The sequence below is a fragment of the Phyllostomus hastatus genome, unplaced genomic scaffold (genome assembly GCF_019186645.2).
Source record: "Phyllostomus hastatus isolate PE091 unplaced genomic scaffold, TTU_PhHast_1.1 phas_scaffold_46, whole genome shotgun sequence".
Taxonomy (NCBI): Eukaryota; Metazoa; Chordata; class Mammalia; order Chiroptera; family Phyllostomidae; genus Phyllostomus; species Phyllostomus hastatus.
Genome location: NW_025334032.1, coordinates 43,964,086 through 43,982,819, shown reverse-complemented (window position 1 = coordinate 43,982,819; position 18,734 = coordinate 43,964,086). Strand labels below are relative to the sequence as shown.

General features: G+C 64.7%; 2 protein-coding genes across 9 annotated transcripts in view; one reads left to right on the top strand and one right to left on the bottom strand.

The window, feature by feature from the left end:
• Positions 1 to 18,734, top strand: part of MCPH1 (microcephalin 1) — a 128,467-nt gene that overhangs the window by 73,620 nt on the left and 36,113 nt on the right. The gene's annotated exons all lie outside the window — the stretch shown is intronic.
• Positions 1 to 18,734, bottom strand: part of ANGPT2 (angiopoietin 2) — a 43,354-nt gene that overhangs the window by 20,012 nt on the left and 4,608 nt on the right. The window lies entirely within an intron of this gene.

The following is an 18,734-nucleotide window of genomic DNA, read 5'->3' as shown; positions in this document are numbered from 1 at the left end:
GGAGTGCGCGCGGGGGCCGGGGCGAGGTGCGTCTGGAGGCGGGCGGACGGGCGGCGGGGCCGTCCCGTTACACCACCCCCCCTGCCCCGCCGTAGCTCTGCCCCTGGTCTGCAGGGGATAAGAACGTGCTTCTCGGCGGCGTCCCTGTTCCGCCACCATCTAGACTTGGTTCTCAAAGCGCGGACCTCGGAAGACGGTGCGCGGCGCAGGCTCACCTGCGGAGTCGCCCGTACAGGTGCGCGTCACCCCCAGCTCCTCCTCGGGCAGGCCCCGCCCCCCGGCGCCCCGCCCTCTGACCGAGTCCAGCACGCGAGAGACCTGGTAACGTTTTCCCCGCGTGTGCGCATTTGTCGGGGGTTCGTCAGTTCGGTGTCCGTTTCAGTCCCACGCCAGCACCGCCACCAGTTCATGGGCCGGTCGGGACCGGTTCCTCTCGCCCGAGGCCCCGGGGCCCACGGGCACGCGGGCTCCCTGTGGCGTGAGCGCGAGCGTGGAGCGGCTGACTGCACCCCCGCTGGCCCAGTGCCCGTCCCACTGGCGTCAGGTGATGCAGCTCACTGCCCACGCAGGGCCGGGGGCGGGGGGCGGGGGGCAGGCGGGCGGGCTGCAGGCCAGGCCCGCTCCCTACTTCCAGCCTTTGACCCCACGTGGGTCGCTCACCTTTGCGGGGCCTCCAGGGCCCTCCTGGATGAAACAGAGTTCCTGATTGGTCAGAGGGCTGTTTCTACATTGACACTCAGTATTATTTCCTGTTAGTGTCCATGCGCAGCACAGCGGTCAGACACCTCTGTGATCACAGAGGGAGCCCCGAGTCCGGTGCCCGCCTGAGGCGGTACAGCTCTCCCGGCGTCACGGGCTGCGCTCCCCGCGCCGGGCCTCTCATCCCGGACCGGTCTGCAGGGACTTCCAGTCTGGGCTGCTCCGCCCCGCCCCTTTCCGCCCCGCCCCCTAGCACTCCGCCCCGCCCCTTTCCGCCCCGCCCCCAACACTCCGCCCCGCCCCCTAACAACCCCGCCCCCTCGGCACCCTTCCCCGGCCTGCCCTTGGTGACTCTGTTTCCGCGCCGTGTGCCTGTTCGTTTTGTGCCACGCGTCGGTGGAGTCGCGTGGCACTTGTCCCTGCCCGCCTGACTGCAGGCTGTCGGGGGAGGCGCCCCGGAGGTCCGCCCGCGCCGCTGCAGACGGCGAGATTCCGCTCCTTTCGCGGCCGCGGGCTGTTCCCTCGTGTGGATGCGCCACGTTTTGATCTGCTCGGGTGTCCGGGGACGCTGCGCCGCTTCCGTGTAATTAGGCTGTGTGTGTATTGTTACTCCTTTCATCCTCACTCGGGAATACATTTGTTGACTTGGGAGAGAAAGGGGCAGAGAGCGAGAAACACCCACGTGAACAAGGGTCCTCTGTGGGTTGCCTCTGGGTCGCGCCCAGCCGGGGGTGACACCCGCGGCCGTTCGGCGCACGGGACAGCGCTCCCCGCTGCCGCCGACCCACCGGCGAGCCGCCGGGCCGGGGCCGGGGCCTGGGGCCGGGGCTCCGCGGGCCGCGTTCGTGACATCGTCGCGCGTGCATCGCCTGGGGTGCTTGGAATCCTGCTGCTGTGTTTCTTCCCCGCGTCCTGTCACGGTCCGGTGACGGGGCCGCGGCTCCAGCCGCTGGTCCAGAATGTGAGACGAGGACCGGAACCCTATTTCTCCTTCTTTGTCGCATAGTTCTAGCTCGAATGTCTTTATGAACCCGAGTGATTAGCAGTCGGTCGCAACGCTGCCTGCAGGGCCGTTCTTCAGACGGCGGGGAAGCCCTCCACGGCGCCCGCCGTCAGCGGGCGGAGCCCTGCCCCGTGGGCGCGGCCCTGCGGAGGCCGGAGCGAGGGCGCGCGGCGCGTCTCCCGCGGCCCAGGGTCGCCGGTGTTGGCACGCTTTGCGCTCTGTGTCTCTGGCCGTGCGCAGGGCCTCCGGGTTCGCGGCGGAGCTGTAAGTGTCCGGCTCCTGGGGCTGGCGGGCCGCGGGCCCCGCCCCACGCCCACGCGTTTCCCATCTCCCCGCGCCAGGGGGTCTGGCCCCCCCTGGTTCTCCCGTGGCCGTTGGGCAGGAAGCCCGACACCTGCTGGAGCTCCCAGTCTTCGTCCAGCCTGGTCGTGGAGGCCTCTGCTCCTCGCGCCGCCCCTCCTCCTCCGTGAGAATCCGAGCCGCCCGGGCCAGGAGGAGCAGTCAGGTCCCCTCCCAGGCCGCCCCCGCCAGCTCTCTGCGGACTTCGGCCGCGTCCGTTAACCCTCCGTCGGCCGGCGGGCGCAGGCGCAGGCTCGTTAGTGGCCGTGTTCTCTCCGGAAGACGGAAATTCCTTCCCTCTTCCCTTCCCCTGTCGTTTAAGGATCGTGACTCGCGCGGTTTCAGGACCCCGTCTAGAAGAACTTGGATGCAGAGGCCTGTGACTCCTTCGGCTCGCCCCACCCACTCCCACTCCCATCCATCACCAGGGGAATAATGGAATCTGTGAGGTTAGAGCTAAAGCTGCGCAAGTCCTCCAGAGCAGTTATCTCAGTTACTCTTAACACCGAGCAAAAATAATATTTAGAAAGACTTATTCTGGGAAGTTGGGAGCCAGGACGGACAGATGCAAGCTGGAGCGTGGTTTAAGTCTCTGCTCCAAAGTGATGATTCACAGACGATCATAAATAAAAGCCGCCATCGTATCGATTTCAGTACTTAAGAGCAAAGAAAACTCTCTCTCCTGACACTCGGACGTGTGCGCCCAGAGGTGGGGGGGGATGCCGTGGTCCTTCCCCAGCCCCGGCTCCGGGACTGCAGGGTCGGACGTGTTTACAAACATGAGGAGACATGACAGGGCTGCTTATAACTTGCCATTTTGAAGTCATGGTCCAGTTTAAAATTAGACTCTGGAGCTTTAAAAGACATAAAAGACCCAATACATAAAAGTAAAATTTCTTGGTCTTATTGCTGTAACTTCTCCTGAGCCTGAGGACGATAGAATGCAAAGTGCTTTTGAAGTCACTACTTTCCAGCTTTTCGGGACGGCAGAGTGTGTGTGTGCAGTGTGTGGGGGGCGGGTTCACCTTACACTGAGGCGAATTACGGACGTGTGTGTACGCGTGGGGGGGTGTGCATGCATGCCGTGCACGCGGTGTACGTGTGCAGTCCCCCGTACAGTCTGTGCAGCAGAACGCCGGGAAATTCAGCGTGGCGAGTGCGACCCGTGTGCTGAGAGATCGGAGTTTTGGGGGAAAGTGGGACAGAAAGGGAAGCATCGAGGATCAGGCCTTTCCTGTCACTTCCCAAGAAGACTCCTGGTCCCCCACCTGCAGCATGAGGTCACGTTAAGGTGTTTGGAAGTGGGCGCAGGGAAGGCGCTTCCAGAGCAGAGAGGCGCTGCAGCTGGGGTGCGGGTCTGGGGTGCAGTGTCCCCGCTGCCGGGGCTCCGGGAGCCCGGTGTGTGGGGCCGTGCGGGCGCGCGGGGGGAGTGGGACGGGGAGCAGGCCGGTCCCTCGCCCGCAGGCTGCTCCGCCCTTCTCCAGCCGTCGGCAGCCCCCAGTGGCACGTCCCCCAGCTGGCATGATGGGAGTCCGAGGCCGGCAGCGCCTTAAACACCAGACGGACCACCGACCCGGCAGTAGGGAAGGGAGGGGTCGTTTTTACTAACAGAAAACCCGGACGTGAGGATTACTCACGCGGATCCTGTCTCCTGGGAGGTTTGTGACCAGAGAATCTGTTTTTCCTCCAAAGACTGGCGGCCACGTCTGGATTTGGGGGAGGAAGCCCCTGGACGGCCGTGACAGGGGGTGGGACAAACTTGCCCTCGGTCCCCGCGCGGCCAGCAAGTCTGCGCCAGACCCACCCGCTGGCCTGCTGGACCTGCCGGAAAGTGCACCTGGACGTCTCCCGGGCCTGGGCCAGGCCCTCGAGTTCTTTTCTGCTTAGTAACTGGTTTTTGTCGTCATGGCTGGAACCCAGAAGGGGAGAAACCTTTCTGTTTAGTAACTGGTTTTTTATTGTCTACGGCTGAAACCCAGAAGGAGAGAAGTCTGCCCAATGAAATTCCGTGTAGTGTGAGGAGGTCTCGATAGAAACCAGGTGTTGGCGGAGGCCTTCCTCCCACGGGGGCCTCCGGCGGGCTGGGGTCCCCCCGGGGCCTTGGCACTGAGCCTGCGGAGGGAGGGAGGGAGGGAGGGGCGTGGCCGGTTCCCGGTACGCAGGGGTGGCCCCTCCTCCCGCCTGACCGCCCCTGGGCGGGGGTGCTGGTCTGTGGGTCCAGGCACCACTGACGGGGTCCCCCAGGGACGTGCGCGCGGACTGTGTGTACGTTCGTTTTGTCCGCCCCGGAGCGAGCGCCCTGAGAGGGGGCCCCTGCGCCGGCGCTCCTGGCTCGGAGCGCTAGTGAGCGGCCCCAGCGCAGCCGCGGACTGGACTGGGCGAGGCAGCCGCTGTAGTTTCAGTCCCTGGCTCGCCGCGGCTCGGTGTCCTGTTCACTCGCTGAAAAGAACAGTCGCACCTCAAACGTGCCTTTAACATGGGCGACTCGTCGAAGCTCCAGCGACCAGAACAAAAAATCTCAACGCAACATCGACACACATTTTGAACGAGAGACACATCCTGACGCTTCCCCGACCCCCTTCCACGGGGCGTGGCCACGTCCCCCGGGGAGAGGAGTCTGCTGGCCAGGCAGCCGTGGGAGCCTGACCCCCGTTAGGGTGTCTGCCTCGCTGCCTTGCTTCTCTCCAGATCACCATCGTCACTGTCTCTGCCGAGAGGGGCGTGATCTTGAGCATGGCCGGGAAAAGGAAAACGTGCGGGGTTTATGAACACGGCCCCCAACTGGGAGAGTTGGGCGCCGACGCACAGTGTGTAGACCCTCCCCAAGTACGCAGACCCGGGTTGAGAGGTCACTTGAATAAATCTTCACGTCCTGGTGCCTTTCAGTCAGCTAGTTTTTGCTCACCTGAACGACCTGACTTCCCCAGCAAATTAACCACTGACTGGAGGTTTCATTGGAAACATTGTACTCCGCAGCGTTTTACTTCGGGTCGGTGTTTTTCTCCTGCCCCAGTGACCCCTCCTGACCCGATTCCTTCCGTCCACCCAAAGTCCGCCCTCCTTTCTCCCCTGGACTCCCACGCAGCCCACCCCGGGAGGTAAGGGCTCCGCCCAAGCTGACCCCTCGGCAGCTCAGAGGCCTGCCCTGCACCTTAGCCTGCAAGTGGGAATGCAGATCCCGGCCTGGGGGGCCTGGCAGCACCCCGCCCCACGCTCACTCTGCAACCCCCGGCCGCCGCATCCTGTGTGCGCCCTGCCCCTGGCTGCACCGGGCCCCTGAGGCTGCCTCACCCCTCTGACCTCAGTCCGCGTCTCCTCTGTGGGAGGTCCCTCCCCTTTCCGAGACTGTGCCCTAGCCCAGCGCACACCCCCTCAGATGCCCACTGCAGTTGTGGACTAAGATCATTCTGTTTCTCTCTCACTTATTTTTAAATCTCCGAGTGCTGTAAGTTTCTGTTCTCATTTGCTTGGGGTACCGAAATCCTGTAGCCATTCTGCAGATACATTCTGGCAACAAGCGAAACATTTGCTCTTATAATTTGTTGGAAAACTTGAATGCAAGATGATTAAATCCAGGAATATTCTGTTTGGAAGGCTTTTGACCTAATGTTCCCGGTCCCCTGTCGTGAGGTCTTCAGAGAGAAAAGTGCCAGGGCTGGGCGCTCCCCCCTCCCAGGAAGCGCCTTGCTCTCACCCGGCGCGGAGCGGACGCGCACGCAGCTGCGGCGCTGAGATGAAGGGGGGCGAGCAGCAGGGCCCGCTGCCTCTGCCAGCGGCCTTTGTCCTCCTGTGCTCTCGCAGGAGGCTGGCACGGGGCGGGGGGGAGGGGGGGAGGTTGTCCCTGTTTCCTCTCTGCAGTGATGCTGCACTTGAACTTGGGAAAGGTAGCCTAGAAAAGTCCACATCAAAGCCACTCACCTCCCATCGACTCTGCGTTTTCTCTCCACACCCAGCGTAAGGCCCTGTGGGACGCGATGGAAACCGAGGCAGTGTGGCCCTGCCAGGTGGTTCACAGCAGGCCCCTCCCCCCCACCTGCCCCGCCCCCGCCCCCCGCAGGCCCCTCTGCTCAGCACCTCCTAGAACTGCTTTGTCTCGACCTGTTTTCGCACTGTTCCTGCCAGCAACGTGAGCGACCTTCTCCCCGACACTGTCTACAGGTGACCCCTGCCCTGTGGTCACTGGCACGGACAGGCCGGAAGGCCACTCGGTGACTGTGAACTTGAGGACGTGATAGAGAATAGAGTGGGGCACCCGCTGGGGGCGCACGGAAGTCACTGGGCCGCCCCTCCTCCTGTGACGGACAGAGTTTTACGTAGCTGGGGTGAGCCGGTGCGTCTGCGCTGCGCCAGGTCCTGGGTAGAGTGGGAGTGCGACCCTGTGCTCCCTCTCGTGTTTTCACTGGGGGACGTGCCACGTGACTGTCACGCGGCTTTGCCTCTGTGCATGTTTCCGGCACCACCGTCCCAAAACCTAAGGAAGGATGCATTTCCCCCCGAGAATGCCCTGGCCGTCCCTGCCGCCGAAAGGGCCGCTTTTCCATCAGCACCAGCCATTTGCGGCACAAGCCAGCTCGGAGGGGCTGCTGTGGGAACCGCCCAGCAGTGTGGGCGTTTCCGTGGCAAAGTGTCACGGGTTACCCCGCGAGGCTTTTATTTCTCTTTTTTTCTATCCTCACCTGAGGACTTTTTAAAATTGCTCAGAGAGAAAGAGAGAGAGGAACATACATTAGTTACCTTCTCACATCTGCCCTGACCAGGAATCGAACCTGCCAGGGCTGCAACAGGGAGGCTGTTAGAGGGCTCCTGAGCTCGGTGTTACAGGTATTGACCCAAACCTCTCCTCCGCGCTGCCCCAGACAGCTCCGGCTCACAGCACCTTGCAGGGAGTTGTGAGCCCAGAGCAGTAAAATGCAGCGAACACTGTAAGGTCAGGAATACATTGACGACGCACAGCGAGAACAGTCGCAGCAGTTCGCTAGTGCACACTGCCGGCTCTGTGTTTCCATCCCCCTGATTCTCGTGCTGCCGCGGTGCGGGTCTCCCCGGGGCGCTGGGACGGACGATGAGGCTGACATGGCCTGGCCCCGGGGCCCCGTGCAGCATGGGGTCTCCCAGTAAAGCTCACGCCGGCAATCTGGTGCCGGGGGGCGCTGCCGCCACTTGGGGCTTTGCCGAGAGCTGCCATAAAGCCAGCCGCTCTGAGAGGGACAGACTGGAGAAAGGGAAGGACCCGGGTGGAACCCGAGGCTGAGGCCGAGGCGAGAGGAAGGCCACAGTGGGGCCAATGCCATCCGTAGGGGGCACTCGCTTCCGCTCGGCCGGCCCCCACTGGAGACCCGGGGCACTGGCCTGCGTCCCGGGACGCTTTCTCAGCTCAGGACACACTCAGTAGAGACGGCGGTGGGAAGGGACGTCACACTTCTCTCGTAAGGCGAGCGGCGCCCCTGCTGTCCCACGTGGGAGCGGCCGGAGCACGGCTGTGCTGTGCGTGAGCCCTGGGACCCCTGGCCGCACGGTGCCGGGCCTCCCCCTCCAGCGAGAGGGGGCTGCGCCCGCCCCTGCAGGGAGGGCGCACCGAGGGGGGAGACCAGGGAACGTTTCCGTGTTTTCCTGCGGCAGCCAGGCTGACACGTGTCTCCCCAGAGACGTGCATGTTTGGGGACAAACCTGTGTCTTCCTGTGCAGAGGCGGCTTAGACGCCGATGTAAGCGTGTCCCTGCATTGCAGCTCACTGGGTCAGGGCAGCCTTCCAGAGCTGGGGGAGAGGGGTCAGAAACGAACAGCACCGTCGAAGTCCCTCCTGTCGTGAGTGAGGGTGCAGGACCGGGGTCGCCACGCACGCTGGTCGCCCAGCGCCCGGCCCCCCCCCCCCCGACCACGACGCTGGCGCGCGGGACTCGCCGCAGAAAAGGTGCCGACCAGTGAGCATTAACGACGTTGCTCCCTCGCTCTGCGTCCACGCACTCAGACCCCAGAGGTCGTGTGTGGCTCTGATCTGTCCCTGCTGGTCCCTTCCCTTGTACGCGAGCTTGCTGCACTCCCGGGTCCCCGGTTCTGGGGACGGGACAGTGCCGTCGCTGTCGGAGCAGCTTTGGTTTATTTTTCTGTCCGAGCTGAAATAATCCCCACTGTCACCGTCGCTGTGCTGGGTTGGCAGGAAAGGAGAAGGCTCAAGGAGTTTAAGTGGATTTTGTCCGAAGACACTTCCAGGACACACGGGTTCTCCGTGAGGCAGGCAGGAAGCCTCGCTGCCGCTTTAAGAGGGAGGGCGAGGGGCTTGGGAATGCCTGAGAAATCTCAGGATTCCGACCTCCCGCCGCCTGCTCTCCTCCTCCTGCCAGCAGGCGCGAAGGTGGAGGGAGTTCCAATGGGGAAGACGGGGGATCCCGCTGCAGACTCTCGGCCATCCGGCGTCGGAGCTCGGCGGTGGAGCGTTCCATCTTCCTCACGCGAGGCTGACAGCCCTCGGCTGAGCAGTGCCTCCTCCGGGCCCGGCCCGGCCCGGGCTGCGGACCGGACCGTGGGCTCCAGTGAAGGGACACAGCCCCCGTATGCACGCCCTCGCACCCAGCGGGCGGGCCCTGAGCCCCCGTGGGCCTCGGCCTCCCTCTGTGGGGCAGGGCCGCTAGGACCGCAGGCGGCCCTGGCTGCAGCGACAGTGCTGGGAAGTAGCCCGTGGGTCCTCTCCGTGCAGATTTCCAGGCTCGTGAATTTTCTGGTTTTGTAGCAGCCCGAGTTCTGCTTTCCGAGCCGTTTCAGAGGCAGACTCTGCCTTTTCTCGCTATCTGGTTAGCTCGCGTGCGGCCTCTGGTTCCCTGCTCCTTCTCACAAGTGTCTGAAGCCGCACAGTTTCCATGTGTGTGCGCTTGCTTACATGACTCCGTGACCTGCATGCTCACACTCTGAGGACTTGTGTGCTGGCCCGCGGTCTGCGGGAGCAGAGGGCTCTAACGCTGACCGGTTCTTTTCACAACTCACTCGTTGGGCTGCGTTCAGCACATTGATTCCTCAAGCTGTAAAGCGCTTGTTAAGCACGTTAATTTATTTTAAACCTACTCCGTGTAGACACTGCAACGTAACAGTGTTCAGTGCCCAAGGGATGTGGCTTCTTCTCTTTTTTGCTCATTTTAACTCTGTTTATCTTCATTCCTGGGTCTGAAATTTGCCAGAAAGTGCATTCAGTAGGCGTCAGAGCGTGCCCCTAGCATGTGACACGCTGGGGTCCGGCCGGGGCTCCGTGCACGCTGGGAGGCCCAGAGGAGCCCGGCGTGCCCCGCCGTGCCCGTGCCTCGCGGTGGAGGGAGGGGATGTTCTGGCAGCCGCGCGCCCCGCTGTGTGCACGGCGGCCCTGCTGCGGCTCCCGGACGGGAGGGCCTGCCTGGGGCACGGACAGGTCTGGGAGCCTCTGTCTCTGTCTCCCTGGCCTCCGGACCGGAAGTGAGAGAGTCTTCTGGCGTCAGACTTCGCTCTGCGCAGTGCCAGTCCCGGGGTGGTGTGGTTCCGGACCCCCGTTTGGGGAGCTTGCTTGCGTGCACCCCTTGTCTCAGGGCTGTGCCCCTGCAGCGGCTGAGGAGGGCTACAGGGGAACGTCTGGCCAGCAAGCAGAGGTGTCGTCACTCCACACGGAGTTTAAACATTCACTAATTTATTTCTATAGGTTTAAAGTAGTTTCGCATAGAATTCCACTCCCAGAAGGAGTTCGTTTAAATTGAGATAAGGCGGGAGCCCCTCGCCAAGACAGACCCTTTCCTCCTTCCTGGCCTCCCGTGCGCTGAGCCACGGAGCTCCCCGAGGGCTGGGGACCAGGTTCTGGGCCCGGGTTCCGGGCCCGGCTGCGGGACACCGAGCTGGCGCTCCTGGATGCGTCCTTCAGCGAGCACTTCCCGCCGGCTTCTGCTTGCAACAGAATTGCGCTTTGCCTTGGAGTGTTGCTCCGTGGGAACCGATTTGATGGGTGAATGCCCTGTGGCTCCGTTTTTAAAATAATACAGCAGATTGCTGTTGAGGACTAAATGCCGCCACAGGCGGGCACGCAGCACCAGAGACCTCGTCCAAGTGCAGGTTTCCTCCGGGAGCCCGTCCTCCCCAGGTCCAAGCGCAGACCGCACCGGGGGCGGGGGCGTGGGGAGGGGGGTGGGCAGGGCTGGTGGCTCCTGGGGCTGAAAGGAGTGCCTGGGGGTGCGGGGGTGGGGGGTGCTGGAGAGGTCTCGTCTGAGCCTCTGAGCCCCTGGCGGGAATAAACTACTTCAGACAGAGGTTCTCGAGGCTGTCGTTTTAAGGCCGGCACACTTTGTGCGGCCATTTCTTGCGCGTCAGACCTGCACAGAAAGAATTTTAAAAGGAAAGCACGTCGACAGAGAAGCCCTTGACAAGGTCTGCCGTGACCCTCACTGCTCTGAGCGGCCCCCTGGTCCTCCGCCCGCCGCTCCCGGCGGGCTGCCCCCGAGGGCCGCCAGCGGAGTTGCACTCGGTGCGGGGATCGGAGGGCGCCGGGGATCGGAGGGAGCCGGGGATCGGAGGGAGCCGGGGAGAGCTGTCCGGAGAGGGTTAAGCGCGTTCGGTTAGGTAAAGCAGCGACTGAACATTCCGAAACTCGGTTCTTTCCGGATCAAGCATAAAAGGCATTTGCTCTTGGAAGACCAAGAAAGAATTCATGCCCTTCCCATTAGTCTAAAAATAAGTAACAAATAAATAAACGTCTGAGCCGTGGTTTGCTTTCTGCTGGAGCCCAGTGGCTGCGAGCGCAGGAAGGGAATGATTCATCCTCCGGGCTGCCGATGCGTCGGAGCCGGCGCGGAGCTCCTCGGGGGGACGCGAGGCAGGGGGGCCGGCCCCTCGAATTCAGTCGTGTTCGAGTTCGTCCAGGTCAAGCGCTTCCCGCTCTCAGCAACAGCAGAAAACCCTGAGTCCAGTGGCCTTACTCGGGTTGGATTCAGGTGGGGAACAGGCCCCGCCACGTCTGGTGTCTGAAGCTGGTGCGGAGTCACCCTCACCACACCCACGGCGGGGGGGGGCCCAGCTCGCCCCCAGGCTGGCCGCCGGGCCCACTCGGTCCCACTGCCGGTGTGTCGTCAGCACACCGGCCGTGGGGATGCCTGCCGGGCCAGGTTGGTGTGAAGACTGACTGGCGCCGTCAGCCCAGCCCCCGGCCTGCCCGCTGTGGCTGCCGGGCCCCGTGGCGAGCTCACGGGGGGCCCGGGAGGAAGCTCCATGTCCGGGAAGCAGGCAGTGCTCCCGAGCACCCGCCGGCCCGGGGTGGGGGGATGGCTGCGCGGCCCCACACGGCTCCCCAGCTCCCCGCGGCTGGACGGGCCGTCGTGCAGAGCCAGGCTGGGGTTGCTGTTGTGAGAAGCCGGTGTGGCGCGGAAGCTGCCCTGGAACCTGAAGTGCCCCGTCCGGTTGCAAAGTGGGAGAAGCGGGGCAGTGCCCGCTGGCCGACAGAGCCCGCCCCCGGCGGCTGGGGCTCCTGCCGACCAGGAAAGGAGAGTCGTGTTTCTGCTCTCAGTTCCTGTGAACTCGAACTCGGGGCTTTAGCGGGCTCCTTGATTGTCAGGACACAAGTACGTGTGCCGTTCGGACCTGACTACTTAATACACGTACCTGCTGGCCTTTCTTTTGGCCCAGGGGTGCCATACGCTTTTCTCTGGGAACCCGAGGGTGCCATGAGCTGGGAAAGGGGTCAAGTCCCTCACACCCGGCATTTCTGGGTGTAAACGCCGCCCACCCTGCCCCCGCCCCGAGTCCGGACACTGTCTGTAATTGCCACCGCCGTGATTTGGTGTTTATTGGAAAACCAGTAAATCAGAAAGAGCTGGTACGTCATGTAAGGTCTCCGTTAAGATGTGCACTCGAGTATTCCTCCCGCCCCTGAGGCCGCGAAGGGAAACAGCGCGTCCCTGGCAGGCCAGCCGGTCGGCCCTGTGTCTCCCGGCGGGCGGGCGGGCGCGTGCTGGGTGGCGAGGTGGAGACACGGAGCCCGTGCCCGTGCCGACGGAAGCGGCTCGTTTCTGCACGTCACGGGCGGCTTGCAGGCCTGCCCCCCGGCTTGCTCGAGCCGCACCAGTGTCACGGCACGGGGCCTCCCCAAGGTGCTGGAGCGCCCAGGCGCCCGTTTCCCACGGCGAGCCCCAGAGCGGAGGTCCGCCGCGGCCCCGCCCCCACACAGCCCGGCTCGCGCGTCTGCTCCCGCGGAAGCTGGCGGAAAATCCCTGTCCCTGTCACTCCGCTGCCACGAGTTACAAAAAGTATGCCATTCAGAAGCGGTTTTTTCTCCTGCGTGCTGGGATTTTTACTCACAGCTCAACGGGGGGGGGGGGGATCGTTTCGAGAGGTGCTTCTCTCTTGGCGGGTGAGCACCCCTCTGGGCCCCCGGGGCTCGGCGGGGCCGCTGCGTTCAGGTCCCAGGGAGCCGGCTGCCTGTGCGGGCGAGTGCATCTGAGTGGCAGCACACAGCACAGCACCACCACCCTCTCCTGCTCACACTCATTGTCACGGCGTCACTGAGGACATCCTAACCGGCTCATTTCATGGGGCAGCACGCTCACAGGACTCGGGAGCAGGAGTGCTCACGGGACGTGGGGGTGAGGGGTGGGTGTGCACACGGGACGTGGGGGTGAGGGGTGGGTGTGCACACGGGACGTGGGGGTGAGGGGTAGGTGCACACGGGACGTGGGGGTGAGGGGTGGGTGTGCGCGCGGGACGTGGGGGTGAGGTGGGTGTGCACGCGGGGCGTGGGGGTGAGGTGGGTGTGCACTCAGGACGTGGGGGTGAGGTGGGTGTGCACACGGGGCGTGGGGGTGAGGTGGGTGTGCGCGCGGGACGTGAGGGTGAGGTGGGTGTGCACACGGGGCGTGGGGGTGAGGTGGGTGTGCACACGGGACGTGGGGGTGAGGTGGGTGTGCACGCGGGACGTGGGGCTGAGGTGGGTGTGCACGCGGGGCGTGGGGGTGAGGTGGGTGTGCACACGGGACGTGGGGGTGAGGTGGGTGTGCACACGGGACGTGGGGGTGAGGTGGGTGTGCACGCGGGACGTGGGGGTGAGGTGGGTGTGCACGCGGGACGTGGGGGTGAGGGGTGGGTGTGCACACGGGACGTGGGGGTGAGGGGTGGGCGTGCACACGGGACGTGGGGCTGAGGGGTGGGTGTGCACACGGGAAGCGGGGGCTGCGGCAGGGGTGGGGTGAGGCCGTGTTTGTTTCGGTCGTCGTGCGTCACGTCACCCGCTTTGCACCCGCGTGGCCGTGCTGCGGGAGGGGCTTGGCCCTGACCCCGCAGGCCCGTGGGGCTCCGTCGGCAGCAGGAACTGCGAAAGCCCCCGCGGCTGCGGGATCTGGTTTCAGACGAACGTGGTCTACACGCCAGCTGGAAGCCCCCCGGCGGGAGGGCCTCCGTGGGAGTTCTGGCAGCTCCCGGGGTTCCAGCGCCGAGCCGTCGGCCCCCTGGAGTCTGGGCCCCTCTGGAGTGCCCGGCTTGGGGGGCCGAGGGTACGCCCTAAGCGAAGGCTCTGTGCGCGTGCCTGCCCAACGTCCCCGCCGGCGTTCCCCAGGCAGCGTGCGGAGACTGCTCGCCATTGTCCCTGAGCCCCTAAACCCTGCGTCCCCGGGAGCAGGGTTGCCTTTGGGCTGGGGGTGGGGCTCCACTGGTCCACTCAGACCTGGGATGTGCCTCCTCATCTTGATCCTCGCCTCCGGGGGCCACCAGCCCCGCCCTGGCCAGCCTCGGAGTGGTTTTGGACTTCCGGGGCCAGAGGGCAGAGGAGAGCTGACCTGGAGTCGGGGGGCGGGGAGGGGGGTCGTTTCACAGGTCCACCGAAAGCCACTGGGCTCCAGTCTGCAGAAGCGCAGCTGGGGGGAGGAGATCAGGCGTTCCTGGGCTGAGACCTGTGCTCTGCAGTCTGGGACCTGGCAGGCCACTCACCACCCCCCGCTCCTCCGCGCACCCCAGGCCAGCCCCCGGGTCGGGGGGGGGGGGGCCGCAGCTCCACCCACAGGCTCTCCTCGCCCCTCCCCCAGTTTCCCCGCACGGGTCCTCGCTCTCCAGGGCGCTGGCTCGGGCGTGACTGCTGTGTGCGGTGGCGCAGGTGTCCAGGGAACCGGCGAAGCCTGCCAGCTCCCCGGTGCACGCTGAGACGACGTGTGTCTGGATACCGGGTCCCGTCCGACGCCCTGGGAGGGGGACGCAACTTTGCCAGCCGCGTGCGTGCGTGCGTCTGACAGCACCTGGGCTCGAGTTTCCCCTCCCAGGAGGGGAGGGAGGGCCTGCCCGACGCGGCCCGTGGTGACCTCCAGTGAGCCAGCGCCACCCTCTGCAGCCGCCCGGCTGCGCCCGGCAGCGCCATCACCGCTGCCACCTCACAGCCACAAGCTCAGGGCGCCGGCAGGAGAAAGGTCTCGGTCTTGACCCCTAGCGACCGCTGTCGTCCGAGCAGCATCCTTCTGCAGGAACGCCGTGGGCTCTCCCAACAAACAGGCGGCAGATGCCGGCCTCGCAGCCGCACGCTGCACAGCCTGCGGTTGTCCGCGTGGTGAGGGGGTGGGGCGGGGCACCCAGGGGTGCTGCCGGCCGACCCAGCGTGCCAGCGTGCGTGTGGCGGCGTCACTGAGGCGGGGAGGGGCCCCGAGCGCGTCCCAGCCGGGCGGGGGAGTTGTCCCTGGCCGGGATGTTCCTCCTCTCCTTTCTCGTCCCGGGCCGGGTGCGAGAACCGGAGGCCTTTGGGGTACGGAGGGGAGGGGAAGGTGTGTGCGCTCGGTGAGCGCCGGCCTGAGGCTGGCTCGCGTCCTCTCCGCCAACGACAGCGAGGCACCACGCGCCGGCCGGTTGGAGGGAGGAGCACGTGCGGCCGAACCGTGCTTGTGGGGACCCAAGGGGGAGCCGCGTGTGACAGTCGGACAGTTAATTACCTGTCACACAATGGCCGGTTGTCACGCGAGGAGGCAGTGTTCTGATTAACCTTGACCCTTTAACCTGTAATCTAATTACCCGGCCATTACCGCGGCGTTCAGGAGCATTTTACTGTTACAGCTGCGTTAAAACCAATTCTGGTCAGGAATTCCTGTTGATCCGGTAAGCTTTTTTTAAAAGAGGAAACTTAAGAATTTTCCCTAGTAGCTAAAAATAATTAGGAATTTCATATACTTACGCTAAATGTTAAGCATGGATAATTAGCTTGTGGTTGGAATCGGGTTATTTTTTTTTGATTCAGCAAAATATCTCCTCTCCGGCAGCATTTTTGCACCAGAATTTCCCATTAAATTTTGCTCAGAGAAGTTTTAACCGACATTCACATGTAGTAGTTTTTCAGGGTCCCAAAGCCCCGGTAGTCGTTAAAACAATGGGAAGGAGCCTTTCGGTTAGCCTCAGACCAGCGCTGGGGGTCGTCCAGCGTGTGGGCAGGAGCTGACCGTGTCTGTCGAAGCCGCAGATGCAGAGACTGAGAAAAGGCCCCGAGGAAGCAGTGCTTCTCCGGAACTCTGAGCCTTTCCTACCAGCCGTGCAGACCGGCCGGTAACCCCAGGGTGCCCCCGCGGGAGGGGGTTCGGGGGCTGCCTTTCTGGGGGCTGCCTTTCAACAGTCCTGTGGGCAGCACTGCTCACAGCCCACTCACTGGGCGTGGAAGCTGCACACCCTGAGCTGGTCGAGCCGGGCCGTGTCGGGGGGCTCGTGGGATGGAGATTGGGGGGGCTCAGGAGGTGCCCTGGGCAGTTTTGGAGCCGGGTGCCTCTACAGAGGGGCCCTTGGCCGTGCACTTTGAATAGAGACACGTACCGCGCACGCTTGGCATGGTTCTCTTCTGGAGGAAAGGACGCCCCTTGTCTCGGAGTGGAGATGTGCTCGGAGGCGTTGGCCGCCAGCGTGTGCCACCGGGCCGCTCAGGCGGGTCAGCGTGAGTGGAGCTGTCCCCCTGCGGGGCGGCACGCGGCAGATCTGGGTCAGCGTGTCTCTGGCCTTGTCGCTGAGAGCAGGGCCCCGTGGGACGCCGGGCACTCCCCGGGCTACTCGGAGCTGGGACCGGTGCCCCGGGGCCCCCGCAGGTGAGCAGGCTCCCCGAGGGGGCTCAGCCATCCCCGTAGTGGAATGAGGCAAGGGCCGCTAAATAAACGTAAGGGTAAACACACTAAAAAAAAAAATGTCGCTTCAGTGAAAGAAGGCAGTCCGAACAGGCTGCCTACCGTGTGACTCAGCTCACGGGCAGTCTGGGAAAGCCGAGACGGTGGGCACGGGCACGGGCCCGGGGCGGGGGTTGCGGGGTTGCGGGAGGGAGGGGTGGACGGGCGGAGCCCAGCCCGGAGGGCTGTGGGGCAGGGAATCCACCCTGTGTGAGGCGGTGACCGTGGACACGGGCCACCGTGCGAGACCCGGAGTGCGCCCTGGAGGGGACGGTGGGCTTCGGGTGTCCGCGCGTCGGTGGGGGCTCCTCGACTACACCAGGTGTGCCGCCGGCGGGGGGGGGGGGGTGGTACGTGGGAAATCTCTCTGCCTTCCACTCCGATTTGCTGAGAGCCCGGCACCGGTTTTCAAAGGGTCCCTAACTGCACACACGGGGGAGCCAGTGAAATGGCAGCAGAGACCGTCCGTCCTGCGGCTTCAGCGGCGCCGGTGAGCCGAGCGGTCCCCGCTGGCTGTGCCGTCAGCTGCAGGGACACCGAGGCCAGGAGAGCAGCCCAGAGGCACGGGGCTCACGGCACCGGTGCGGCCTCGAATCCCGGCCCACGTCCTCTACGCGGCCGGGTGTGCCCACGGCTCGCTCCTCCTTTGTCCCAGAATCGCCTGCTTCCAAGGTTGGGGGCACGCAAGCACGCCACCCTGTCACTCGGCTTTGGCTAGGTCCCTGGGGCTGGCTAGGGCCAGAAACGCCCCCCCCCCCACCGAAACGGTCCCAGTTTTTTCCAGCCCCTCCTTCCTCCCTCCTCCGCAGAGCTGTCAGGGCGTCGAGGCTCCCGGGCCCTGGGGGTGGCAGCTCTGAACCCAACTACCAAGACAGGCTTTGGGAGCCAGAGCAGCAGCCCCCCCCCTCTGGTGGGGAGCGTGTCCAGCCCCACAGTAAACATCAGCTAGCGACAGCCAGGCGCCCGACCCTGGGTGTCCCTGGGCCCGGGTGCGCCCTGGAGTGCTGAGCATGAGCACGGGGTGGGGGGTGCGGTGGGGGGGGGGGGCGCTCCATCACCCGGCCACGCATCCGGTTAAGTCGCCCTGGGTGGTGGGCTCGCCCCCTCGCACCGGGGGGACCCCTCCTTCATGTGCGAACAGGCGCTGGTCGACGTGGTCTGGCCGGAAGGGGCCACTTTGGGAAACGGCAACGTGTTCCCCAAGACCTCTGTGTCCTAACATCTCTTCCCTGAAAAATCACCATTGTCCGCCAAAAAAACAAAAAACGAAACCGCCATAAAGTTACACATAAAATGGCAGGTTATATTCTTAGTACACATGCTCTGTTTGATTGTTGCTCCTTCCAGCACTAAACACTGGATGGGAGTACTCTGCCGCGCTGAGCCGTCCAGGTCACGATTGCAAAAGCAATTCGTAGGCACGTGACGGTTTGTTTCAGGGGAGGCGGAGCCTGATTCCGGAGCGGGCCAATCACCGCCGGCCCCCGGGGCGGGGCCTGCGGAGGCTGCGTGACCGCGGTCCTGGGGGAACCCGGGCTGCGGAGACGGAGAGACAGGGGCTGAGCCGCTGCAGGAGGGTGGGTGGGGGTGGACGGGTCAGGCTCCCTTCTCCGGAGATGTTTATTGGGCTCCGCCTCCCCCACGGGCGCGGGCCGAGCTCAGGGCGACCGAGAGGAAGGCGGTTGCGTGGGGAGCCTCCAATTACAACGTTGACTCGGGGGCAGCCAGCCAGCACCCCGGCCCGCTGTTCCGCTGGGGGGTGCCCGTCCCTCTACTTCCGACCGCGCAGACACACACGCCCCCGCGCTGACCCCGGTGCCTGGGGAAACGCGTGTCCTGAAGCGCCACCCGATTCACCCTCCGCCCCGCGCCCCAGCGCTCCCTGCCACCTCCCCCCACCCCCAGCCCCCGGCTCTCCGCCCCTCGCTCGTTCACCGTTCTTGCGCAGCCCTCGCCACCTCCCGTCACGCGTGTTCTGGCGAGAATGCCCCGCTCACGTGGAGCGTGTCCCCGCTGGGGCCAGACCTCCGTCATCTCTCTGCCCCGCTGGCTCAGCGCAGACCCCCGCCTGGGCACGCGCGGCCTTCCGTAAATATTTGTGGAGCAAAGAAATGGACCTTAATGAGACCCGCCCCGACGGGCGGGGCGGGGGGGGGGGTTACTCAGAGATGCGGGGGGCTGAGGAGTAACGCTCTGTCCATATTCACTGTCCATATTCACCTGCGCTCCTTGGCAGAGTCCTGCAGTCTGGCCGCCCCCCCCGCCCAGTCCTGCGTCTGGGCCGCTGGGGGTCATGCGTGCTGTGCCGTGTTTGTACTTCTCAGCAGGAGCCCTTCGAGGCCCGTGACCTGTGCAGCACGCTGGTGCCCCCTGGCCCCCCGCCCCGTGTCCACAGGTGATGGCCGGACCGGTGGGATGGTGCCCGGGCCCTGTCGTGGGGCTGTTTGAGGACAGTGCGCGGAGGGGCGCGGAGAGCCGTCAGGTCTGCTGCCGCCTGCGGCTGCGCACCGTCGTGACCTTGGGGCGGCGGAGCGGCTGGTGCGGCTCTGGGGGTCCTGTCAGAGACTCCTGGGATGATGGGGGAAGAC